The sequence below is a fragment of the Asparagus officinalis genome, chromosome 1 (genome assembly GCF_001876935.1).
Source record: "Asparagus officinalis chromosome 1, Aspof.V1, whole genome shotgun sequence".
Taxonomy (NCBI): domain Eukaryota; kingdom Viridiplantae; phylum Streptophyta; class Magnoliopsida; order Asparagales; family Asparagaceae; genus Asparagus; species Asparagus officinalis.
This window is the reverse complement of record NC_033794.1, coordinates 39,203,502-39,225,791: the sequence shown is the minus strand read 5'-3', so window position 1 is coordinate 39,225,791 and position 22,290 is coordinate 39,203,502.

The following is a 22,290-nucleotide window of genomic DNA, read 5'->3' as shown; positions in this document are numbered from 1 at the left end:
AAAGGTGTGTAAAAAGTGTGTTGGACACACACACACACACACATAGACATACGTACATACATACATACACACACACAAACACACACATACATATGCATATACATATACATATACATATACATATATATGCATATTTATATGTATATGTGTATGTATATGCATATGTATATGTATATGTGTATGTGTGTGTGTATATATACATATAAATATACATATACAAATATATATCTATGTATATCCTTATATGTAGATGATTAAAATATACTCTCTCTTGGGCCAATGCTCAATAGGAGTCTAAGAAGTGAATGCCCATAGACTAAACACTTCAGATAGGCTCAAATATAAGCTATAGAGAAGTTCCCTCGGGTCACATGCGAAAATGACTGCAAGCTAAACCCTGGCCCAGCTCATCCAAGTCAAATAAGACATGAGCCAGAGTTAATCCTCAAGTTAGATTCTGGGCCTAGTCGAAATGTGTCTTCCAATTAGACTCTAGATCGAGTTGATAGGTATTCTCAAATTGGACTCTAGGCCGAGTCCAAGTGTAGTAGTGAAGTTCACTCAAAGTCTAATGCGAACTTCGCCAAAAAGGCATATGTAGGCCAGTCATCCATATTCAAAGGATTGTAGATAAACAATTGATCTCTCAAGTTACGAGAGGTCTAGATCGACACTCGGCACAAGTCTGATACTTGAGCCCAATACATACTCAAGAATTCGATGCCCAGATCGAAGCGGCCCAAGCACATGCCCATAGCAGAGCTCGCCTAAGCGGAACTCGCTCTCAAGACCAAGTCAACCTAAAGCTACTAGTGGGGTTCACCTAAAATGAGTTTTGTCTAATAGTCAACATGGGACATATAGTAAAGTTCACTTATGTCATAGCGAAGTTTGCTGAAGCCGAACCGAAGCGAAGCTCACCCAAGCAGCAGTGATCTTCATCCAATAGCCCACGTGGGCTGTGTCACTCATTCTGTCGAAGTTAGCTCATGATCATTATTGATGAACTTCACTTGTGGTCATTATTGACAAACCTCACCTATGACCGTTATTGTCGAACCTAGCCCATAATTGTTTTTAGAAACAACTTTTAAGAAAATGGTTAATAACCACTAACTTACCCATGTAAGGAGAGTTGATGATCACTAACTTACCTATTTAAAGAGGAGTTAATGATCACTAACTAACCCATTTTAGGAGAGTTAAGACCTGCTAACTCACTCACTTAATTCTTTGAAGCCTATAAATAGGCATGATCAAGATGAGGCAAGCGGGAAAACAGATGCAAAGGAAAGGTCTTGGGATAACATTATCCTTTGCCATTGAGAAGAGAGAGAGGGAGAGAGAGAGAGAGAGAGAGAGAGAGAGAGAGAGAGAGAGAGGGGGGGGGGGAGAGAGAGAGAGAGAGAGAGAGAGAGAGAGAGAGAGAGAGAGAGAGAGAGAGAGAGAGAGAGAGAGAGAGAGAGAGAGAGAGAGAGAGAGAGAGAGAGAGAGAGAGAGAGAGAGAGAGAGAGAGAGAGAGAGAGAGAGAGAGAGAGAGAGAGAGAGAGAGAGAGAGAGGGGGGGGGAGATTCAAATGCTACATTCATAAAAATCCTATATTTCCTCCATTCTCATTGATCAGAAGAGAGAGAGAGAGAGAGAGAGAGAGAGAGAGAGAGAGAGAGAGAGAGAGAGAGGGGGGGGGAGATTCAAATGCTACATTCATAAAAATCCTATATTTCCTCCATTCTCATTGATCATTAATATCGGTTAATCATTTGGCCCAAACAACAATCCTTGTAAGAAAGAATCTGTTCTCTTCAGCTAGTCATCTAACTTAATCAACAGTCCTTGTGAGAAAAAATTTGTTAATATCTCATCATCTATAGAAGATTGTGCTATCTTCTAAGAGATTAGAACTCATCTATCAATAAAAGACCTATTGTCTTAGTTGGGCCATCAATAGAGTATTAGATCGACGCTCCATCGGCACGCGGGAAAGAACCCCAGATAATATAATTTTCTTGTTTCTCTTTCTATTGTAATCTATGTCAATTACAGTATAAAAAAACTCAAAACAGGATGGTGACTATGCTAGAGACTTTCTTCTCAACTGACGACAAGATCTAGTCACAGTCTGATACTAAGGCCTAGGGTCTTTCATTGAATTGCTGGTCATTGAACTTGACTAAGCAAAGTTCAAGAAATTCATCTCCTCTTACCAATCATCCACGGATACCTCCAGAAACTTCTATAGGATTCATCACTACGCAAAAATAGGGTTAAAATTGACCCTCGTATATGTCAAGGTGAACTTCGCCAGGATAGTTTGAGCTTCGTCGGAAGCCAAACCAGTGAAGACAACTCAAGTTTTGCCTACAACAAGGTGAGCCTCACTAAAGATAGGCCTAATCTCACTGAAGGTGGAATAATCTTCGCCATGAGCAAGAGAAGCCTCTCTAGAATAGCCCCAGTCTCGCCGAAGACAGTCCTAACTTCACTGGAGACAGAGCAAACTTCGTCCAGAGCGAAGGCAACCCTAATTTCACCCAAAGCGAAGCAAACCATGCCAAAAGTAGCCTCAGTGTCGCTGGAGGTAAAATAAGCTTCACCCCGAGCAAGGTCTTGGTGACCCTCACCCTAAACGAAAGTCAGGCCTCTCAAACATCCCTCGAATTTGGACTTTAGTCAACAACCTATTTGAGGGTTTTTCTTAAAGCGTCTCACGATGCTCATCATGTTTTCTTAAGGAAGCTAAAAATAAGGATTATTCTCTAATCAAAATTTCCCTTGGCAATTCTAAGTCTCCATCACAAGTTTAGACTTATGATGAAGTTACAATTGACCACGTCATTTGTAGGTCAAAGCAACATCATCTCAGGCGATGTTCTAATGTCAAAAGCCAGCCAAGTGAATCTGCTTTCAAGAAGAGAGATTGCCACATCAAGAAGATATGTACATCTTTATCTATCCAAGAGTCATTATTTACCTATCTAAGCACTTTCCCAAACCCTCAAAGTTTAGGGGAAAACGACGAGAGTGATATCACTAGAATGCTTTCGACCTTGATCTCCAAGAATTCATGGTTAATATGACTTGTGTAACCCAACAAGATAATGATAGCACGTTAAATCTAGAGGCCAATGGTGTCTACCGCCATTCTAGAAGAGACGGGAGGGTAGCTGTGCCCTTTGACTATTCTATTTTGGGTCGCTTGTCCGACGAACTCCTTTATAAGCGGATCATCCTTTTGCTAGCGGCACTGAATTGGTCATAGCATCAAACACAACTCCTAGCTCAAGCCAAGATGGAAGAACGGGAGTAGGCTGCCAAGATGGCGTATAAAGATGCCATCGACAATCTTATTTGTCTGTTTGAGGTCTTAAAAAAGGCATTAGATGAATGCTTCAAGCGACTTGAAAATATGCTTCAACAAATGTTGCTTACTTATTAGCCCCCTACGATGCTTCAAAAGAGAAGAAGACAGTCAACATCTTAATCAATAAGGAGTCACTACAACAACAACTTATCTTCTCCTCTCGATCATGTTAGCCCTTATGTTTTGATGATGTTCTTACAACCACCATTATTGGTACTAATGGCTTATTGAGTGAAATTGTAGTAAATCTATTTGTCAAGCTCGTTAGTGCCATCAATGGAGGATGGATGGAATATATGCTACAAAGATAATATCCAAAGGAGGAGGAGGCCAAGAGATGAAGCAACGTTAATTCAAGAACGAAAAACTCGAATAAAAGCTTCATCCGATTCAAGCTAATCAAAGCTCAAGTATTGCTTTAAATATGAGGATATTAGCTTTCTTTTATGTTTCTCTCTAGTGCTAGAATGTAGGCAAAGAGTCACTATGTTTACATGAAGCTATTGGGACTTACACACATGTTTTCTTTCTTAAACTTTTAAGCCGTTTTCACAAAACCTTATTTTTCACAAATACGAGAACCTATCTGCATAATTCTTTCTTCAAACAGTTTGTTTTTAGTATCAAAAACATTTTACAAAGATTCAGATTTTTCAGAGGTCAAATAAATATTCTACAAATATTTTAACTTGGTCAAAAACATGTTTTCCAGCATATGTCAGAAAGCGGTCGACCGGATCGGTCGACCGCACATATCATCTTTTCTTACTGGTTTCCAGAGAGGTTGTCGGTCGACCGGGCCGGTCGACCGAATTCTCGATTTTTTATCGGTCGACCGATCCGGTCGACCGACAGTGTTTCTGCTGGTTTTCTTATTTTTCTGAAGCAGCTCACGGTCGACCGAAATTTTCGGTCGGTCGACCGACGTGATTTTCGGTCGATCGAACGATATTTCGGCCGACCGCTTTTTTCCCTTCAGTCAACACGAGATTTTTTAAAACGGTCATTTTTATTTTCGATTGTCGTGCTTTCACTCTTTTGTGCTTGGCTCAGTCTGAGCTAAGACTCTGTAAAGGGGATTATCTTCCTAAACAGGAAGATTGGGTTTGGTTTTTAAAATTGTTTTAATCTATTCTATAAAAACCCTACTGCTGCTTCTTCTTCCTTGAGCAAAACGTTTGAAAAACCAGAGAGAGTATTTTCTGTTTCTGCTGAGAAAATTTTCAAATCAGTCTTGCTTTCTTCTCTGTGGTTTTGTGTGAGCTCACCTCCCAGCTTCAGTAATTTGTTCTCTTTGCCATAGGGGCTTTGTAAGAGAGAGTTCTACATCTGTTATCTTGTGCTGTGTAGTTGAGATCTTGAGTAAGATCTACTGTGAGGGAGTGATCTGTTGAGATCAAACTGTGTAGTGAGAGAGATCGTGTGGGATCGCTGTGTAGACGAAGTTCCGGCTTCCAAACCGGCTGTGTAGTGGATTTCTCCTCGAGAGTGGGGAGCGGGGACGTAGGCCAGAGGGCCGAACCTCGTTAACACATCGCGCGTCAAGGATAACGATTCCTAACCCTCTCTTATTTACCTTGTTTGCATCTATTTACCGTGAATTGCTTGTTGTGTGTTTTAAACTGCATATTAGAGCCTTTTGACCCTAATCACCCCCCCTCTAGGGTCCAACAATTGGTATCAGAGCTTGGTCTCTATATTAATTTTTGGTTTAATCACCTTAGAGTAAAGATCTTATGGAGGCTTCTTTGAATATGCATATGTTAGAAGGACAATCCACAACTAGACCACCTTTTGACCCTAATCACCCCCCCTCTAGGGTCCAACAATTGGTATCAGAGCTTGGTCTCTATATTAATTTTTGGTTTAATCACCTTAGAGTAAAGATCTTATGGAGGCTTCTTTGAATATGCATATGTTAGAAGGACAATCCACAACTAGGCCACCTCTCTTCACCGGGAGCAATTTTGCTTATTGGAAGGCTAGGATGAGAATTTATCTTCGTTGTATTGACCTTGACATCCTAGGGCTTATTGAAAAGAAATATGTAGAGAAATCCAAAGTTGAGAACATGTCCGATGATGAAAGGCACCTTGCCAATCTCAATGCTAAGGCTATGAACGCCTTAATTTGTGGTCTTTCCCCTAATGAATACAATAGAGTCTCCACGTGTGCAACCGCATACGAAATTTGGGAAAAATTATGTGTCACACATGAGGGAACACCCCAAGTTAAGGAGTCTAAGATTAGTGGACTTATGCATGATTATGAGCTATTCAAAATGCTTCCAAATGAATCCATTGATGCTATGTTTTCCCGTTTTACTAATATCATCAATGAATTACATGGTTTAGATAAGCAACTATCTATTCAAGAGATGAACTACAAGATACTTCGTTCCTTAACTCCGGCATGGGAGCCCAAGGCTACGGCCATCGAGGAGGCTCATGACCTCACTACATTAGCTCTTGATAGTCTTATCGGAAAGCTCAAAGTGCATGAAAAGAAGCTCAAAGGGAAGGAGAAGGAGGAAGTGCCATCACGTGAAGTTGAGGAACCATCACCAAAGTTGAAGACTATAGCTCTCAAAGGAGCTAGTGACAACTCATCTTCGTCATCGGAGAGTGAAGTAGATTTTTCTAGAGAAGTGGCTCATCTCTCTAGAAGAATCTCTAGACTTATAAAAATGAACAAAAAATTCAATCCCCGATCTAATAACAAGTTTTCATCTCGTGTAGGAAAATGTTTTGAGTGCAATGAACCGGGTCACATCGCTAAGGATTGCCCCAAGCTCAAGGAGAAGTACATGAAGTACAAGAAGAAGAAGGCTATGTATGCCGGATGGGAAGAATCCGAACCAAGTGATTCGGATAGCGATGAGGAGGGAGCCAAACTTGCCCTTCATGACCCAAATGTTTGTTTCATGGCAAATGAACATGAGGTAATATCCGAGGCCGAAAGTGAATCTTTCTATATGCAATGTGATATAGCTATGGCATTAGAGGAGTTGAACTTTGAATTTAAACGAATGTCTAAAGAATACTCCTCTTTCAAAAAGTTGCATGTCTCTTGTGATATTAAGCTTGAACAACTAACAACCTCTCTTGCTCTAAAAGATGAATTGCTAGGAGATCTCGATTTCGAAAATAAACAATTAAGATCAAAAATTGAAAGATTAGAAATTGAAGGTTGTAGGACTAGACCCACTCATGTCTATGCCAATCACCATGGTAGAAATAGGTCTTATGGCTCTCACACTCGTGCATACAAAAGAAACTTTGTATGTACTTATTGCATGAGACATGGACACATTTCTACTCATTGTAGAGTTAAAGACAATGAAGATTTTTATGGTTTAATATGGGTACCCAAAGGCACCAAAACTACTAACCACCAAGGACCCAAGACATGGGTACCTAAAGCTACAACACCTTCGTCTTCTTCTTTTGTAGGGGACGTCACGGCAACGACGTAAGGAAATTTGGTACCTTGATAGTGGTTGCTCACATCATATGACGGGCAACAAAGAGTTATTTGCAACCCTATCAAGGATTGAAGGAGGCAACGTCTCCTTCGGTGGTGGTGAGAAAGGTAAAATCATTGGTATAGGTTCTATTGGTAAGAAACCCTCACCCATTATTGAAGATGTCTATTTAGTAAGTGGTTTGAATCATAATCTTCTTAGTATTAGTCAACTAAGTGACAAAGGTTTCGATATTTCTTTTAAACCGGATAAATGCATCATTAGTATGAATGGAGAAATTGTTTTTGTTGCATATCGCAAGTCTAATGTTTATATCTTTGAGATGAATGAGTTATTGAATCAAGATGTGAAGTGTCTTGCGGCCATTGATGAAAACCCTTGGATTTGGCACAAGAGACTTGGACATGCAAATATGGAGTTGATATCAAAATTGTCTAAGAAGAATCTTGTGAAAGGGCTACCTAACTTGCACTTCATAAAAGATACAATTTGTGAGGATTGTGCCAAAGGTAAACAAACAAAATCCTCTTTCAAATCCATCCATGAGGTATCAACTTCTAAACCTTTGCAACTATTACATCTTGATTTATTTGGTCCTATGCGTGTCACTTCTCTTGGAGGAAAACACTATGTTTTTGTGATTATTGATGATTTTTCTCGTTTTACATGGACAATTTTTCTTGCAAAGAAAAATGATTGTTTTGAAGAATTTGCTAATCATATTAAGAGAATTGAAAATGAAAAAGAGTTGAAAGTTGTTAAAATTAGAAGTGATCATGGTGGTGAATTTCAAAATGAATTCTTCTATGATTTTTGTGCTCATCATGGTATAACTCATATGTTTTCCGCTCCGAGAACACCACAACAAAATGGTGTTGTTGAAAGGAAAAATCGCACCATACAAGAGATGGCACGCACTATGTTAAACTCTTTTGATTTACCAAAATATTTTTGGGCGGAAGCCGTTAATACGGCTTGCCATGTTTTGAATCGTGTTTTGATTAGACCAAAGCTTAAGAAAACTCCTTATGAACTTTATTATGGGAAAACTCCTTTCATTGGCTATTTTCGTGTTTTTGGTTGCAAATGTTTCATTTTAAATACGAAAGACCACCATGATAAATTTGATTCCAAAATTGATGTTGGTATTTTCTTGGGATATGCACCTCGAAGTAAGGCTTATAGGGTCTTCAATAAACGAAGCCTCGTTGTTGAAGAATCTATAAACGTTACTTTTGATGAGACTAATGTTTGCTCTCGAGTTATTTTGCCTAGAAAAGATGATGATGAGGATATTGAGGGAGGATTGGACTTCTTGCAAATAAATGACACTCCCTCCATAGAAGCTCATAAAGATATAGATAGCTCTCAAGATCAAGTTGAACCTCGAAAAGCTTGGAAATTCACATCAAATCATCCAAAGGAGCAAATCATTGGGAGTCCTTCAAAAGGAGTTATTACTCGCTCAAAAGCCTTGAGTGAGTGTGGTAACATTGCATTCTTATCTCACATAGAACCTAAAAGAATTAATGATGCTTTAAATGATGAATTTTGGGTTTTAGCTATGCATGAAGAATTAAACAATTTTCAAAGAAATGAAGTTTGGAAGTTAGTTCCTAGACCAAATAATGCTAGTGTTATTGGTACAAAATGGGTTTTTAGAAACAAACTTGATGAACATGGCATTGTTACTAGGAATAAAGCTCGTTTGGTTGCCCAAGGATACAATCAAGAGGAGGGCATAGACTATGATGAAACCTTTGCACCGGTTGCAAGGTTGGAATCTATTAGGATGTTTTTGGCATTTGCTAGTTTCAAAAATTTTAAACTCTTTCAAATGGATGTTAAAAGTGCCTTCTTAAATGGTTTTATAGAAGAGGAAGTGTATGTTGAGCAACCCCCCGGTTTTATTGATCATGATTTTCCAAACCATGTTTACCGGGTACACAAAGCTTTATATGGGTTGAAACAAGCTCCTAGAGCTTGGTATGCTCGCCTCTCTAGTTTTCTTGTTGAAAATGGTTTTTCAAAAGGAACAATTGATAACACTCTTTTTGTAAGAAAAAGAAAAAATGATTTCATTTTAGTTCAAATATATGTGGATGACATTATTTTCGGTGCTACTAATGAATCCTTGTGCAAGGAATTTTCTAAAGTTATGCAGGATCACTTTGAGATGAGTATGATGGGAGAGCTTACATTCTTTCTCGGGCTCCAAGTCAAGCAAACTAAGGATGGGATTTTCATTTCACAAAGCAAGTATGCAAAGGAATTGGTGAAGAAATTCAAGTTGGAGAATTCCAAGCATGCGCCTACTCCCATGAGCACTAGTGTTAAGCTTGATGCGGATGAAAGTGGTGAAGACGTGGACCAAAAATTATACCGAGGTATGATAGGTAGTCTTCTTTATCTTACTGCTAGTAGACCCGATATTATGTTTAGTGTGTGTGCATGTGCACGTTTTCAAGCATCTCCTAAAGCATCTCATTTAATTGCCGTTAAAAGAATCATTAAATATGTTAATGGTACTTTTAATCTTGGCTTGTTTTATCCCAGAAGCACTTCTTTTGATTTATATGGTTTTTGTGATGCCGACTTTGCCGGGTGTAAAGTAGATCGCAAGAGTACTAGTGGAACATGCCAATTCTTAGGAAATTCACTTGTTTCTTGGGCTTCCAAGAAACAAAATTGTGTTGCATTGTCCACTACGGAAGCGGAATACATTGCCGCCGGCTTATGTTGTGCTCAAGTTTTATGGATGAAACAAAGTCTAGTTGACTATGATTTGCATTTCCAAAATATTAAAATCTTTTGTGATAACACAAGTGCCATAAATATTTCAAAAAATTCGGTTTTGCATTCTAGAACCAAACATATTGATGTACGCCATCATTTCCTACGCGATCATGTAGAGAAACTAAATGTATCCCTAGTATTTGTTGACACAAAATCTCAACTAGCGGATATATTCACTAAGCCTCTTGGAGAGGATGATTTTTGTCGCATAAGAAATGGTTTGGGCCTATGCACTATGTGAGCGTTCTACATTGTGTGCTTGTTTAGTTGTCGTTTATATTTCTTTTTACCCCATTTTTTTTGATGTTGCCAAAGGGGGAGAAACCTCTCCTCTTTTGTTGCACATCCTTAGGGGGAGCTCATAGATAGGGGGAGCATCTATCTATAAGTTATTTTATTTTTGCTCTTAAAATGGTTGGTTGTCATCATCAAAAAGGGGGAGATTGTTAGCCCTTATGTTTTGATGATGTTCTTACAACCACCATTATTGGTACTAATGGCTTATTGAGTGAAATTGTAGTAAATCTATTTATCAAGCTCGTTAGTGCCATAAATGGAGGATGGATGGAATATATGCTACAAAGATAATATCCAAAGGAGGAGGAGGCCAAGAGATGAAGCAACGTTAATTCAAGAACGACAAACTCATATAAAAGCTTCATCCGATTCAAGCTAATCAAAGCTCAAGTATTGCTTTAAATATGAGGATATTAGCTTTCCTTTATGTTTCTCTCTAGTGCTAGATTGTAGGCAAAGAGTCACTATGTTTACATGAAGCTATTGGGACTTACACACATGTTTTCTTTCTTAAACTTTTAAGCCGTTTTCACAAAACCTTATTTTTCACAAATACGAGAACCTATCTGCAAAATTCTTTCTTCAAACAGTTTGTTTTTAGTATCAAAAACATTTTACAAAGTTTCAGATTTTTCAGAGGTCAAATAAATATTCTACAAATATTTTAACTTGGTCAAAAACATGTTTTCCAGCATATGTCAGAAAGCGGTCGACCGGATCGGTCGACCGCACATATCATCTTTTCTTACTGGTTTCCAGAGAGGTCGTCGGTCGACCGGGCCGGTCGACCGAATTCTCGATTTTTATATCGGTCGACCGATCCGGTCGACCGACAGTGTTTCTGCTGGTTTTCTTATTTTTCTGAAGCAGCTCACGGTCGACCGAAATTTTCGGTCGGTCGACCGACGTGATTTTCGGTCGACCGAACGATATTTCGGCCGACCGCTTTTTTCCCTTCAGTCAACACGAGATTTCTTTTTAAACGGTCTTTTATTTTCGATTGTTGTGCTTTCACTCTTTCGTGCTTGGCTCAGTCTGAGCTAAAACTCTGTAAAGGGGATTATCTTCCTAAATAGGAAGATTGTGTTTGGTTTTAAAATTGTTTTAATCTATTCTATAAAAACCCTACAGCTGCTTCTTCTTCTTCTTCTTCCTTGAGCCAAACGTTTGAAAACCAGAGAGAGTATTTTCTGTTTCTGCTGAGAAAATTTTCAAATCAGTCCTGCTTTCTTCTCTGTGGTTTTGTGTGAGCTCACCTCCCAGCTTCAGAAATTTGTTCTCTTTGCCATAGGAGCTTTGTAAGAGAGAGTTCTACATCTGTTATCTTGTGCTGTGTAGTTGAGATCTTGAGTAAGATCTACTGTGAGGGAGTGATCTGTTGAGATCAAACTGTGTAGTGAGAGAGATCGTGTGGGATCGCTGTGTAGACGAAGTTCCGGCTTCCAAACCGGCTGTGTAGTGGATTTCTCCTCGAGAGTGGGGAGCGGGGACGTAGGCCAGAGGGCCGAACCTCGTTAACACATCGCGCGTCAAGGATAACGATTCCTAACCCTCTCTTATTTACCTTGTTTGCATCTATTTACCGTGAATTGCTTGTTGTGTGTTTTAAACTGCATATTAGAGCCTTTTGACCCTAATCACCCCCCCTCTAGGGTCCAACAGATCAGAGTCTGAGACATCTAGTCCATTGAAGATGAGGCGTAAATTGAAAACACTCAAAGTCTCCAAAACCAGCTTAACGCTCTTACTGAGAAGGTTGAGATCACTTGACCTTATCCAGTTGAATGTGATTTTGTTCCCTATCTGTTGATGGCTATGATCACACAGTCAGTTGGATCCAGGATAGGATTGTATCCGCTTAGGCCCTCACTGGGATGAGGTAGAGATGATTGATAAAGGGGCCGCTTCATTATCCAACTTTATGTCTAGTTCTTGAATTAGAGAACTAAAAAATTTACACAAGAAGAAACTCATGAGTGGGCGAGGACCGGTTTCCCCATGATTCCTCCGATGATCAAGTCAGCTGGTGAACTTGAGTGGGAAAAGTGAAGAGCTGCATGAGTTCTTGTGTGTAATGAATTTTGCAGAACTGGAGATCTCTGAAAAAGAGAAGAAGAAGATGCCCTCCTCTTTTTTTAGGTTAGAATAGTACTTGTATTTATACTCGGAGCATAAAGGGCAGTGTAGTAACTTCAGCCGAGCACAAAAGGGCGGTGGTGAAGTGCGGGCTAGTAGCTGAGTCAACCTTTGGTTTACAGAAGTTGGTTGGTGACTGGAGGGCAGATCACTTCAGTATGGGAGAGAACGTCTCCGCATTGTCCAAGAAGTGATTGATGGCGTGGCAAAGCCCAGGTGGTATGACAAGTCATGTAGGCTCTCAGAGCTATAAGTAGCCTAGAGAGAGGGGAGGGAGTGAATAGGGTATTTGCTAACCTAATCTAATTTTTATGCTAAATAAAAACTTCTAATATCCTAGCAATTATGATCTACAACAAGATATGTGCAAGGATATGTAATTAAACAACGAGTGATATAAACATGAACACGCAAATAAGAGAGATAGTGTGCAAATTGACAAACGCAAACACAAGACACATGATCACAGAGTTCGGTCGACCCATGACCTACGTCTCCGCTCCTCACTCTCAAGGAGAATCTTCACTATCTCAAAAATAACTACACTATAGGTTTTCCAAGTTTACCGAAAACTTTTACAACTCTCACAATTGCAACTTCTAGTCAGGTTTAATTCCTTCAACCATCTTTCTCATATCACTCGCTAGGTGTAGTATCTATTTGGAAAGATACTACTACTAAGAAGTCGTTTAAATTCTTCGAAATGTGGACTAAACACCCTGATTATATTTCTGTTATCCAATCTATCTGACAGACGACGCCTATGAGAAGATGTATAATGTATGTCTTCTGCTAAAAGCTTAAACTTCAAAAAGTAGCTTAAACTTCTATTGTTTATGAGTTTTTATCATTCTATCAAAATTTACTAGGAGTAACTTGGGGATGCCTTTAAATGGCAAAATATAGTCACACTTACAGTGTGGTTCCCTGCTCAACAAGATAAGTAATCAATTTCAAATATGGATGAAGAAGGGACAGCTCTCCTAGGCAGGTAAATTGTAGGGTATTAAAACTGTAATTTAGGCATACAAATTTTCAAGGCTATTTGTCATATATTGCCTCGGAAAGTCTTACACAAAATTGACGAGTTATGCAAAGCTTAATTTCCTTCGGGAGAACTATGGCCATTCTAAGAAAATGCATTTTGTTGCATGGGAGGAGGGATGTTTGAATAAGAAACAAGGAGGTCTTGGATGTTCTTTGCAGTTACTTGGAACTCGGTATCTGTCATCAGGTTGATTTGGTTCATAAACCTTAATAAAGACATGCTACGTATCAAATAGATTCATGAACACTGTCTCAAAAATAAAGACATCTAGAGTGTGCAATCAAGAGTGGGTGACTCTTAGACTTGGAAGCAATTGATCAAAGTTAAGCTGATCAAACTATCTATGTTCTATACTAAATTTGCTTCTGCATCTGGAAATCAACTATGGTATAAATGCCAGCCTAACAAAACAAAAGTGGGGCCCACAAAGGTGGGCCCCACAAGAAGAAAAATTCTGTGGCAGTCATTGTTGAGAATTTATAAAGGATGTAGGTCCCACAAATATTTTATTATTAGGGACGGGTCCCACTGATAATATTTTATTTATGCATAGTATTTCCCAAATACTATAAATAGGGCCTAAACTCTTCAGGAAAATTTATCCCGAAAACAATTCCTCTCATAGAAGAGTAGGAGAGAAAACACAGAGAGATTGTGAGAGTTCTTAGAGTGTATCTAATCAAGAGAGGGTGTTCTCTTTGATCTATTCTTTTAGGATATAAAAGAATTTGGCATCGTCGTTGCACCGTGGAGTAGCTCCGAATGAGTGAACCACGTATATCTATGAGTACTGTGATTGATTTTTGTGCTTTTATTCTGTGTATTACGTCTCCGTTCGAGGCGTTATTGTTTGTGTGTACTCTAACAACTGGTATCAGAGCCTAACTTAGAGTATATATATTTCCTTATCGTATGCTCAGTGGCTGCCACTAAAAGTGGATCATCCACATCAAGAAATAAGTTAGATTATTATTTACTTTTTTAAGGCACTAAACACTATTCATGAATACGATACTATTCACAAATACGAGAAAGACGTAATCTTTCACCATAGGATCTACAGTTAAAGACAACAAGCTTCGAATTGAGAAGTTCGGCGGCCAAAATTTTAGGTATTGGAGGATGCAAATAGAAGACTATTTATACCAGAAGAATATCTTCCTACCCTTCCAAGGAGAGGCAAAGAAACCTGAGAAGATGGACGATGATAAGTGGAAAATGCTCAATCATGAAGCACTTACCACCATCAGGTCAATCTTCACCAGCATGTGACTTACAACATCTCGCATGCGACCACCACCAAGGAGTTGATGGAGGTCTTGGAGGCGCTGTATGAGAAGCTGTCTGCTTCAAATAAGGTATTCCTGATGAAGAAGCTATTCAACTTAAAGATGCAGCAAGGAGCTCGTGTAGCTGACTTCTTGAACGAATTTTAGGCTGTGGTGCAACAGCTTACTGCAGTAGATCTCAAGTTCGACAATGAGATCCAAACTCTTCTGCTACTTTCTTTTCTATCAGATTCGTGGGAGAATATAGTGATGATGGTGAGAAACACCAATGGCAATGACAAGATGAAGCTCGACACGGTGATTGGGGTAATTCTGGATGAAGAATCTCACCGCAAAGTCTCAGGAGCTAAGGCCTCTAGCAGTGGGAGTGCTCTGCATGTCTAGGTACGAGGGCATGCGCAGAAGAAGGGTGGGGAATGACGAGACATATCGAAATACAGAGGGAAGTCTAAAGGGCTGAACCTGAATGGTTATGGTGAAGGAAAGTGCTTCAGATGTGAAAAGAAGGGTCACTTTGTACGGAACTATAGAGTTTCTGTTCCAGCACTAGCATGGGATGATCGAGATGACGGTGCAGCCAATCTCATGCACGAGGCGGATTCAGATGCGCTTCTCCTATCTCTTGAAGACAAAAGTGATGTGTGGATCATCGACTCTGGCGCATCTTTCCATACAACCTCACAACAAAGGCTGCTTTTATCGTTCGTGAAGAAGGACTTAGGGATAGTCTATCTTGGTGACGATCAACCTTACAAAATTTTCAGAAAGAGAAATTGTACCCTCAAGATAGAAGGCGGGACCACCTTGATGCTAAAAAATATTCGGCATGTACCGGATCTTAGATGAAATTTTATATCAGTCTGGCAACTGACTGATTCCGGTTACAAAGTGTCCTTCGAGCAGGAAAGCTGGAAGGTGTCCAATGGTGCCCTAGTGGTGACACACGACAAACGTGAGGGGTCTCTCTACATCGTCAATGGGAAAATCGATCGTTTTCTTGCCGCAAGACAAGCATCATCATCATCATCCGTCAAGTGCATGACGTGGCATCAATGACTTGGCCACATGAGCGAGAAGGGGATGCAGATTATGACCACGAAGAGAGTCTTCTGGGTCTGAATAAGATCGATCTGACTTTTTGTGAGGATTGCATCCTAGGTAAACAAAAGAAGGTAAGCTTCAACAAGACCGAACCGGTTCCAAAACTACAGAAATTAGAGTTGGTGCACACCGACGTGTGGGGACCTACACAAGTTCCATCTGTTAGAAATTCTCTTTACTTTGTCACTTTTATTGATGATGCTACTAAAAAATTGTGGGTGTTCTTATTAAAGCACAAGTCAGATGTTTTCATCATCTTCAAGAAGTGACTTGCTTGTGTGGAGAACGAAACAGGCAATAAGCTAAAGTGCCTACAGTCTGATAATGAAGGTGAGTATTACAGCCAGAAGTTTTAGAACTTTTGCTCGTCCCACGGGATTAGGATACTAAAGATCATCCCAGGAACACCTCAGCATAATGGAGTGGCGGAGCGTATGAATCGCACTATCTTAAAGCGCGCCAGAAGTAAGAGAATTCACTCCTGATTGCCCAAGAGTTTTTGGACCGAATCTGTCAATACTGCTGCATACTTGATCAATCACGGGTCATCCGCGGCTCTCAGTTATGGGATATCTGAGGAGGCTTGGACCGAAAAGAAGCTGAAGGTAGAGCACTTACGAGTATTAGGTTATGACACCTATGTCATGACCAATCCTGTAGACCGGTCAAAGCTTGATCCAAAATCAAAGAAGCTCTTTTTCATCGGCTATGGAGAAGATGAGTATGGGTACCGTTTTTAGGATCACGATACGCGTAAGGTGGTGCGTAGTCATGACGTTGTGTTCTATGAGAATGCAGTGTACAAGACCAAAGAAGTGAGTGGGAGTCAGCTATCACCCCCTCTTTTCCTAGATATTGCTGATAGTGAGGACAGCAATGAAGTACCAATCAGCATAGAAGACGGAGACCAAGAAGACATGCCAGATGCACAGCAGCAGGATCCAGCAGAGCTACCGATAGCAATTCGCAAAGCTCCAAGAAATTCGATGGTGCCAGAGAGGTACCTTTCCACCATGAATTATCTTCGCCTGACTGATAATGGTGAGCCAGAGAACTATGAGGAGGTACAGCAGACTGGCAAAGCTCGGGGCGAGTGGAAGTCTACCATGGAGGAAAAAATAAATTCATTGATGAAGAATGGGACTTAGAAGCTCGTAAAGCTTTTAAGAGGGAGAAAGGCACTTCACAATCGGTGGATTTATAGGGTCAAGGAAGAAGCCGATGGACGGAGACGCTACAAGGCGAGGCTTACAATCGGTGGATTTATAGGGTCAAGGAAGAAGCCGATGGACGGAGACGCTACAAGGCGAGGCTTGTAGTAAAGGGCTATGAGCAGAAAGTAGGGATAGACTATTCTGACGTTTTTACTCCTATTGTCAAGTTGACCATGATTCGGACTATGTTGAGCATTATGGCAGTTCGAGATCTCCATCTAGAGTAGATGGATGTAAAGACGGTATTCGTTCATGGACATTTGGAGGAAGAGATCTATATGCATCAACCAGTGGGCTTTAAGGAATGAGGTAGGGAGGACCTCGTGTGTCGCCTGCGCAAGAGCTTGTATGGCCTGAAGCAAGCTCCGCGACAGTGGTACATGAAGTTTGAGAACTTTATGGAGGAGAACGGTTTTCTCAAATGCGACATAGACCATTGTTGCTTTATCAAGAGAAATGGTGAATCCTAAGTGATACTCTTGATTTATGTTGATGACATGTTGATTGTAAGGCCCGACTTGGCCCGCATTAAGGAACTCAAGGGGCGTCTCTCCAAGTACTTCGAGATGAAGGATCTGGGTCCAGCAAACCAGATTCTTGGGTTGAGGATCATCAGAGATAGATCGGCACGGAGGCTGAGGTTGTCTCAGAAGGCCTACATTGAGAATATTCTTAAAAATTTTGGCATAAAGAAAGCTAAACCGGTGGGCTCACTGTTTGAAAGCCATTTCAAGCTATCAAAGACCCAAGCACCGGATACTGCTGAAGAGCATGAGTTTATGGCTAACATACCATACGCATCTGTCATCGGGAGTTTGATATATGCGATGGTGTGCACGAGGCTAGATATTGCACAAGGAGTGTGAGTCGGACCAAGCAGGTTAACGTGAAACACCATGTCATACGGAGATGGAAAAGCATGAACGAGTTCAACCTTGTGAAGATTGATATAAGGTATAATCCAGCCGATATGCTGACCAAGCCAGTTCTGCTCGAGAAGGTAAGGCTGTGTACAGCCTCATATGGCCTCCGTTGAGAATATTGAGGGTCGTGCAAGACACCAAAGATACAAGACATCCTGATGATGCAACCAAGAAGGATGTTAAGATATGATTGATATCCAATCAAATCTTCAAGTGGGAGATTATGAGCCTAACAAAACAAAAGTGGGGCCCACAAAGACGGGCCCCACAAGAAGAAAACTCAAATTCGATGGCAGTCATTGTTAAGAATTTATAAAAAATGTGGGTCCCACAAATATTTTATTATTAGTGGTGGGTCACACTGATAATATTTTATTTGTACATAGTATTTCCCAAATAATATAAATAGGGCCTAAACTCTTCAGAAAAATTCATCCAAGAAACAACTCCTCTCATAGAAGAGTAAGAGAGAAAACACAGAGAGAGATTGTGAGAGTTCTTGGACTGTATCTGATCAAGAGAGGGTGTTCTCTTTAATCTATTCTTTTGGGATATAAAAGAATTTGGCGTCGTCGTTGCACTGTGGAGTAGCTATGAAGGAGTGAACCACATATATCTGTGAGTACTGTGATTAATTTTTTGTGCCTTTATTCTGTGTATATGTCTCTGTTCGAGGCGTTATTGTTGGTGTGTAACCTAACAATAAAATAGTGTGAACATCTATGAACATCTGTAAAGTCTCTTTTATGGCTTGCCTTTCAAGCTAATTAAACTTCTTACTCAAGACATGGGCTATGTAAAATGACGATTAAATCTACTAACACCTGCGTGCTTTGCTCCAGTAATGAGGAGGAATCTTATCTTCATTTGTTTTTAAGCTGTCCTTATTGTATGTTTATTTGCAATGCAGTGATGGATTGGCTTCAATTTAAAATGGAAAGCTTGTGAATGGCTTCTAATCTCCTACTGATTTACCACGAAGCTCACTAGCAATTAACGGTCTCAAGCAAAGGGTAAAGAGGATGGGCACTCTCTTCTACTTCTACTATATATGGGCATACTTCTAAAAGATATCAAATTCTCGATGTTAACTTCCACTCTTAATATTTCTACTGATAGGCAATTGTCAGGCTGGTTGAGTTCTTTGTAGTTAGAATGTTTTCCAACTTGATCTTTTATTTTGATTCTCAGTTTCATCGAGTCTTGATGTACTTAACTTCACATTTGGTAAATGAAATAAAGTTTTTCTTTTTTATTGACAAAAAATAAATAAATAAATAACAACTCTTGTAAATTTAAGCAGATGGAGAGCTCTCTCCGCTAACTTTTTTATCTCTTAGATTTTGTTCACTTTTGAAGTGCAACACATCCACAAGCATCTCAAAACAAATCCAATAGATCAAGAAGTAGGGAAACAACCCATCTATCAACTTTAAGTTTACTAGAGCTATGAGCCGTACGTTTGAATCACTCAAATAATTTTGAACCATTTTCATATATTTGGAAATGAAATTAGCCGTATTTATATATGATGGGCCATATTGATGGGTACAACATATCCCAATATTGTTTTGCATCTTGATCATCTCTAAAACCTAGCTTACGATGCTATGCGTACAAAAGAATGTATTAAACAAATATAAGCTAAATACACAAGGGATTAAAGAATATCCCTATACTTAGTGCCGACAAGCTAGAGCTTTCCCCACGCAAAGAGATTCCAAGTGGCAAGATGACAAGACATTCTTGGGCAAAAGCCAATATGATTGCATTATCTATTGAACTATAGTACAACTTCTAAACTAATGTAAGAGATTGAGTCTCGTGTATTTAGGAAAACTAAATGACAAAAAAATTAAAGAAATAAAAAGAGGGCTTCTTAACAATTCTCCGATTTTGTTTGGACGTCTGCATGTAGTTGACATTTTAGGGTTTGTTTATTGTGGCTGAGAGAGAATCTCTGCAGGGAATTTGGTGGGAAATTTTTTTTTAATTAATTATTTTATCTTCCAAATGCATGTTCGTGGATAGCAAAGTGATCAGTGATCACTGCCCTCGTGAAGGTTCCCGCTCATTTGACTCGCCAAATACTTTCAGCAAATAGGTAATAATCACAGTTCATGATGATCGATATTGCATAAGGAGGGGGAAAGAAAGAACACACAAGTATATACCGACACTTCCACTACTTAATTAGCACTTGTCCTAATCTCATTCATTATGCCTATGAAATAGGGTTTCTACATTAGTACCACCTTTACTTTTATCAAAATTAATATTTACCATCTTTAAAGTTTTTTGGGTCAATCCCACTTTTACAGGCTAACATTTTTACAATGTTACGCTTATTTGAGTTTTTAGCCTAAAAACACATGAATTGACAAAAATACCCGCACCCCAAACACGTGCAAAGCACATGCATCTAATTAATCATTAAAAAAAGATTTTTTTTTTAATATTGGCCCCCAAATTTTTCATGTTTTGTCATTAGACCCCAATATATTATCATATTTTAAAATTAGTCCTCGAAGCGATGTCCTCTTCAACCGATCAGCGTTGTCCTCATCGGAGAGGGTTATAGGGAGCCCTATTTGTCGATCTTTTATTCCTTTTCTGGGTTTTCAAGAGGATTTTTTTTTCCCTTAGATTGAAGGGGGAAGAGAGGGAAGATTGGTGAGAGGTGAGATTAAGGGTTGGGGGAGGTTTTCTCTTTTTTTTTTTTTCCTTTCTTGAATCGGAGGGAGGGAGGGATGGAGGAGGATTGAGGGGAGATGAGATTAGAATTTAGGGATGGGGAATTAGCGTTTGGGGATTGTGCTAGGGTTTGGAGATCCATGGTTGTTTGAGAGAGAGAGAGAGAGAGAGAGAGAGAGAGAGAGAGAGATATTAAGTTCAAAATATGAACGATTTGGAGGACTAATATTGAAAAAATCCCTTAAGATTATACTTAAATAGGACACATGTGAAAAGCACATGCCTTTGTTAGGGGGTAAAATGGTCAGTTCACGTGTTTTTTAGGTTGAAAATTAAAATAGATGTGACATTGCAAAGATGTTAACAAGTAAAGATGGCACTGACAAAAAAACTTTAAAGAAGAAAAGTATCAATTTTGATAAAAGTAAGGTGATTTTCAAGTAAAAACCCTATAAAATAGAAGAGAGTATTGTCTGCAAGACCAACTCTGGTTACAATATACACAAATGATTTTAGAGCAACTTTAGAATGCACAGAACTTGAAATTGAAGAAATAAATGAGTGGTGTCTCTCTGTGTGTGTGTGTATATATATACACACACACACCAGAGTATATAAAAACAAGCTTGAATTGGATTTTTTTTTTTTTCTATCAAAAATTGTAATTGAGAGACCATTCTTATTAAATTACAATCATTTGCTCTCATTTGTACTGAAATATGCGAATATATATGTAGTACATTGAGGACATGATTAGTGCTAAATTTTGAATTTGCTAATGTACGTATACTTGACGTAGATGATTAATATTAAAAGTAATGATTGTTAAGTTTTTTAATAGTGAAGAAGATCCAAACACATATTAAAGGCCCCTGTCGCAAACTGTAATAGAAACTGTATAGTACTAGATGATTTGACTAAATTAGATGCAATGCCACTTACATTGGTTATATTTTCGGTGAACTGAACTAATTAAACAACTCATTTTAACATATAAGCTCCACCCGTAAAGTTCTAGCTAGCTCTATATAATCAAGTTTTCTTATGTTCAACAGACAGACACCTATGTTTTGGAAAAATGACTTGGATAATATGAGTTGGGACTGAAGATTGCGGAATAAAGTTGTTATACAAATCAAAATACTTGATCATTATCAATGCCAAGAAAATATTCATAACATAAAACAAGAGGACAGTAGGTAGATCTCTAAGTATCTAACTGACCACTGTGCCTCTCATCATCTCATACAGGAACTTTCATATTCCCAATGCTAATGTTTGTCCTAATTAATTAATAAATAAATACTTGATAGTTAATTAATTGATTAATTAATTAATTAATTAATGTGACTGACAAAATAGGATGATGCTGAATCAAGAAACAAGTATGTGATGCATGCTGAACAAGCGCCGCGAAGCTTGGCATTTGATCCGATCGAACTGTTGTCTCACATGCAAATTTTTTTGTATACTGTGGATTTTGAAGAAAATGTATACGGTTGATATTTGTGCTAAGTTTCTTGGCATTTTGTGGACGTATGATTTTATCTTCTAGTTCCAAAAAATTCTTGGCTTTTCTATGATTGCGAAGATGAAGAAAAAGTTTTGGATTTTAGGTAGGAGTCTGGCTCATTTCCCTGTTGTTAGAATGTACGATGGAAACAAGGACTTTTTTGGACAGTGAGGATAGGTTAAAATTATGCACACGGATCAAGCATACTTCCCACTTTCCTTGACACAAGAACATCAGAAATGGGTTAATTTTGTTATCCCAGTAGCTTGATGAACTCAATTTACGAAAACATAATTATGCAAGGCCAATAGTGTTTTAAAGTAAGAACAAACATTTTAGCGAAATAGTCCTTACATTTTAATCTAAGTTCAAAAATTTTCAAACATAATTCGGGTTAGGTCTAGGGTAGATTTTTTTTCTTTTTTCCTTTTTTT